The sequence below is a fragment of the Leopardus geoffroyi genome, chromosome A1 (genome assembly GCF_018350155.1).
Source record: "Leopardus geoffroyi isolate Oge1 chromosome A1, O.geoffroyi_Oge1_pat1.0, whole genome shotgun sequence".
Taxonomy (NCBI): Eukaryota; Metazoa; Chordata; class Mammalia; order Carnivora; family Felidae; genus Leopardus; species Leopardus geoffroyi.
Window position 1 is genome coordinate 203467292 of NC_059326.1, and position 6000 is coordinate 203473291.

Below are 6000 nucleotides of genomic sequence, written 5' to 3' on the forward strand. Positions count from 1 at the left end.
GTTTTCTAAGGTTTTGCTAATCCAGGCTATATATAATTATGCACAGGTTTCTAGTTTCCTGAATTGCTTTTTTTTTTTTTTTTAATGTTCATTTATTTTGAGACAGAGAGAAAGTGTGAGCAGGGAAGGGGCAGAGAGAGATGGAGAGAGAGAGAGTCCCAAGCAGGGTCTGCACTGTCAGGGCAGAGCTTGATGTGGGGTTCGATCTCATGAACCATGAGATCATGCCCTGAGTGGAAGTCAAGAGTTGGACGCCTAACTGACTGAGACACCCAGGCACCCTGCTCAACGTTTATAATAAGAATTCCAATTATGATGTGATTTTTTTCCCTGTCAAATTGTAGATATTTTGTGCATTTTTGCATGATTGACAAAGAATTCAATATTGATTTAGAACTAAATATATTTCAGTGTTTTCAGGGATATCAGAAAATGACTTAGGAAAATCTTAACTTGTGAAAATTCTTAGCACATATCAAATCATTTATGATTTTTCTTACTTTTGGCAGTCTTTACAAGTAGAGGGCCAGATTTGTGAATCGATTTATAGTATAAGCAGACTGGAAGTAAAAGAAAGTAAGAGACAGTAATGTAAGATATGCCATTAAGGGCAGAGCTTACATTACTAAATATCAAAGTGCAGTCCAGACAAGAAATAGATGGGGAAAGACGAATACCGAAAGAAACAAATAGTACAGAAGGGGATATTGATATTTTTATAAAGACTGCACAATACTGTTTGATACAAGGAACAAATAGAAAATTAAAACAAAACTCCCTAAACCTAATTGGGTTATAACTGAGAAGCTTTATCGCCTCCTCAGTTCCTCACTAGCGCTTCTTCTCTACAATTTGCTCCTAATTGTAGTCACAATGTGGATACATTTTTACTCTGCTTCTTCTCATACATCCTCTATCACAAGATATTCTCAAGATACACCTGCTGCTAGCTTCTTGTGCACTGTTTTGGTTCTGTCACAGAAATTGTTGAACTACAGCCCATAAGTCAATCTACCTGTTTTCATAAATAAAATTTTTTTTTGGAACATAGCCACACCCACTTGTTTCTAAATGGTCTACGGCTTCTTTTGTAATACAACAGAAAAGTTGCATGTTTGCTACACAGACATATGCGGCCTGCAATCTCACAGGGTTACTAACTTGCCATTGAAGAAAAAGTTTGCTGATGCCTCTTACCCTACCTTTTTTCTGCCATGGGATATTAAAGTTCTTTCCACGTCTTTTGCCTATTATAATAATATCCCTGTGAGTATTTATGTACATATCAATTTATCCTTTTCAAATATTTTTTTCCTAAAGAAACATACCAAGGGTTACTGAATCAAAACATACACGTATTTTTGTTCAATACAAAACTGATTTCCAAAAGTGTTGCACAAGTGGACACAGTCCAAGTTGCCACAAGTCGTGTTTCAGTTTATGAGATCCAATAGCATTTTGCAATACTGAATGTTATTATATATTTTAATTTTTAACAGTTTTGTTACCATTTATGTGAACACCATATTTTTGATTATGAAAGAAATACAATACTGACAAATTTTTCAAATAAAATTTGACAAGCTGATTCTAAAATTCAGCCAAAAGAGAAAAAATACAAGATTAGTTTAACTAAAAGTTTAACTGGGAGATGGCTGACGGGAAAGTTTTACCAAATTTTACCAAATTTTACCAAATGCCATAATATACTATAAAGCCATGTTTAACAAAATGCAGTGATACTGGCACCACGTTAAATAGATTGATTAAACACAAGAGTTCTGAAAGACATAGAGCTTCATAATTTCGGTAATTTTGTGTATATTGAATGTAGTATTTAAGATATGTGGGAAAATTATGCACTGTCCTATGAATGGTATTCTAATAACTTAGGCTGTCTATGAAAAAAAGACTAAATTCTTCACTCTATACAACAAATTCTAGAGGATCTACTAGATACAAATTTAAAAAGCTGTAGAAACAGGGATGTCTGGGTGATTGAATCCATTAAGCGTCTGACTTTGGCTCAGGTCATGCTCTCATCTCACGGCTTCCGAGTTGGAGCCCCACATTGGTCTCTGTGCTGACAGCTAAGAGCCTGGATGGAGCCTTCTTCAGATTCTGTATCTCTCTGCCCCTCGCCCCCCCTCAAGAATAAACATTAAAGGGGCGCCTGGGTGGCGCAGTCGGTTAAGCGTCCGACTTCAGCCAGGTCACGATCTCGCAGCCTGTGAGTTCGAGCCCCGCGTCAGGCTCTGGGCTGATGGCTCAGAGCCTGGAGCCTGTTTCCAATTCTGTGTCTCCCTCTCTCTCTGCCCCTCCCCTGTTCATGCTCTGTCTCTCTCTGTCCCAAAAATAAATAAACGTTGAAAAAAAAAAAAAAAAAAAAGAATAAACATTAAAAAAATTTTTTTACTTAAAAAGCTGTAGAAACATTTAAAAATAATTATAAGGAAAAATTAACTAGGATTGGTGAAGGACTTAGAAGAAATATACAACTAAGGTCTAAAGAGAGAATGTTCATTCTTCCCACACAATGCTGGCAACAAGTATACATTATCAAAAATATTCTTTCTCCCCACCTTGCAGCCTTAAAATGCCTGGCAAATGACTTTAGAATTAACGTAAGTTTCTTCTTCCCTGTTGACCACCGTATTGTAAAACAACTAGAATAATGTCTGGTGCACAGGAAGCACACATATTTGACAGATGGGTGTAGTATAAAATTTAATCTTTAAATTACTAACATAAATCATGTTTGGAGGCAGCGTTTATAAAACTAAACTGCTGTTTGGACACTGCATACATGTCTTCATCAATCCATTTGTTCAGCCATTATGTATGTATATATGCAAGTATGTGTTTATTACATCCTTATTATAGATAAGCCAGTCATGGTTTCTGCTTTCAAGGCACTCACACTGCACTGGGGAAGATAGATAATAACCAGGTAAGTCAGTGAGAAAGAAAAGATGAGGGGTTATAGTGCTTTATGGTAGATAATGGGGAGTAGATGGTAGGGATCGTGACTCAGGGGCTACCTTTGGTTGAAAGATGAGTAAAGGCTTCTCTGAGAAAGTAACATGAAGCCAGTGGTGTGTTGGGAGGAGGGACAATTGTGCCCCCAAGGGGACATTGGGCAATGCCTGCAAACAGTCTTAATACAACTTGGGGGAGAGAAGAGGTTTGCTACCAGTATCTGGCAGACAGAGCCCAGGGATAATCCTGAATATCCTACAAAGCACAGGACCTCCTCCCCCACAACAAAAAAATTACCCAGACTAAAATGTTAATTGTATAGAGATTGAGAGATCCTGCATGAAGTTAAAATTGATATGGCAAAAACTGATCAACCTTGAGTTGTCTGCTGGAAGAATATTCCAGGCAGAGGAAAATGTCTATAGCAAATACCTAAAAATAGGAACTTGTGTAATGTGTTTGAGAAATGAGAAGAAACCTATCTCGGGAAAGTGGGAGGAGAGGTAGAGAGGGAGATGGTTCCCAGTAAGAGATTGGATATGTTATGTAGAGTGCAAAGGGAAGACAAAGGAGAGACTTACTCTGTGGTGTATCGTGACCTGCCTTGCATTTTTCAAAGATCAGTTTGGATGCTTCTTGGAGGAAAGAAAACTGGGAGAGAGCCAAACGGTTAAGTAAGTGATAAAAAGAAATCATTTAGAGGCAACAGAACACGTTGGTCACTTGTGTGGAATGCAGCTAAAAGTTCAGTCATTTTGTGACACGAACATTTTTTATTTTTTCTTCGCAGTATCCAGGGCTATCATCACACACTGACTTGAGTCTAGCACTGAACACTGTGCTAAAAGTTGTACGTACATCATGGAACAGAACCTTTTTAACAACCTGCAAGGAACGTACTACTATCTCAATTAACAAAAGAGAAGACTGAGGTCAAAAGAATTTGAGTAATTTATCTGTCATCACCCAGATACTAAATAGTAGAGCTGATTCAAACTCCTGTCTTACATTTCTTCATTCCTTGTTCTTAAACACTATACACGATCTTCTAAGGGAGTTAAGCATAGGCAAGAAATCCCAGACTTTTAAAAAATATGTTTGTTTATTTATTTATTTTGAGAGAGAGAGAGAGAGAGAGAGAGAGAGAGAGAGAGAGAGAGAAAACGAGCACTGGGGAGGGGCAGAGACAGGGGGAGAGGGAGAATCCCAAGCAGTCTTCACATTGTCAGTGCAGAGCCCAATGTGGGGCTCAAACTCACAAACTGTGAGATCATGACCTGACCTGAAATCAAGAGTCGGACGCTTAACTGACTGAGCCACCCCCGATCTCCTCTCAGACTTTTTAAAATGGCAGTTTGCTCTCAACCAAATGAGACAAAATGCATGGTTTAGCATTTTTGTTCTTCAATCAGTCATACAGGCAATGAAAAACCTCTGCATTTCATGATTATCATTGGGTCTTCAAGGTTCCCAGAAGTTATATTTATTCTATATCTTTAGTAGTATAGGTATTGCTTTCAAGTAGCTATTACTTTTAATGGATACATCTTTGACCATTTTGTCTCTCCTGGGTCCCACTTTATCCCTTCTATTGTTCTCTGGGTTCTCATGCTCTGTTCTATTCTCATATTGGGTTCTCATAAGATCATCTTTATCCTCTTCCTCCCCACCCCCAAATCCATGATGTTACCTCTCAGTCAGCCATGCATTCAAGCAGGCACAGCTTGTTGGAACAGCTTGCCCTTTGTGAGCACAAAACAGAACTGGATCCTGGCAATGGCTTATTCCTCATTTTGAATAACTATACGAAACAGGGAACAGGGAAAGGGAATTTGAGAAAGCCCACCCACTGCTGTACAAAAAAAAAAAAAAAACACCAAACTTTTTTGTTTCCCTTTTTAAAAGGGCGTCAATATCTTCTGACCATCTTTTACCTCCAGATAAGTTACTAGCTATCCCTGGATAACACTTGCTCTCCCTACCCCAATTGTACCTTACCCCCCTCCCTTTTTAGAGTGGCTCTTCATGGCTCTTATTCGTGAGCTTTATTCTTACATTCATGAACCTGACTCCCAACGTCTCTGGGATGTGGCCAGCATTCATGCATTTGTTGAGATTCTATTTTATCATGTCTGTCTAAACATCTAATAAGTAAACAGGAATTCTAGGGGCCTCCTGATGTTAAAAATTGCTAGCCAGATGTATGAAAATTAGAACTTTTCTGTGATCTATATCTCACGAGTAATAACCACTAAAAAATGCCATGCTAAAATGGTAGCCATTAAAATATAGAATATGACTGACCAATAAAATTAAACCATATTCCAACACTATCCATTTCTAGAGCTATTGATCCTCATAACAAGTATTTTCATTGTCATTGAGGAAAGTGGTAGGATACAGGTGACTGTAAATATTCTAGACAAATTTCTAGACACTATGAAATCTGTTTCTGATGCTGCCACATCATTTAAACTTACATAAGATTTAGGGAAAGTCTCTAAAACTTGCATGTTTGTTTCTTCTTTTTGTTTTCGTTTTGTTTTGTTTTGAAACATGTACCTAATATATACCACAGAACTGTCGTGATAATTGAGAGATAATATAGTTGAAAGTGTTCTAAAAAGTACACAACTAAAAATCAGTTTATTCTTACATAGAAATGGAAAATAGCTTCACATTTGTTCAGATGACCTAACTGCAGTCATAGTAAAGCCATAGTAAAGTGCCTGTATGTGTAGATGCTACGCATTTAACGTTTTAGGTAATCACCATCTAGTCTGAAAAGACAAAAGATACCTCTTTCTACAGCAAGCATCCTCACTTAGCAGAGATCAAGTTCTACTGCAACCAGTTTGGCGTCAGTGGTAATCTTTGTGTTTAATGGTGGCTTTCTATTGTAAACATCAAAGTTTTCCAGGGATGAAAGAGAAAAAGAAAAAAACAAAAAACAACAGTCATTGATTTACCTGACGCTGAGGCATGTATACATAAGCTGTGCTCCCAGTCTCTAATAAAAAA

At 37.6% G+C, this 6000-nt stretch overlaps 1 long non-coding RNA gene across 7 annotated transcripts in view; it reads left to right on the forward strand.

Moving 5' to 3' along the window:
• The window catches only part of LOC123576921, a 78868-nt gene extending 74899 nt beyond the window's left edge, over nt 1–3969 (forward strand). For all 7 annotated transcript variants that reach the window (XR_006701631.1, XR_006701632.1, XR_006701633.1 and 4 more), the window contains 2 exons: nt 2913–2950; nt 3770–3969. This is a non-coding gene — a long non-coding RNA (uncharacterized LOC123576921). The remainder of the gene's footprint in view (nt 1–2912; nt 2951–3769) is intronic.
• The last annotated feature ends 2031 nt before the right edge of the window (nt 3970–6000 follow it).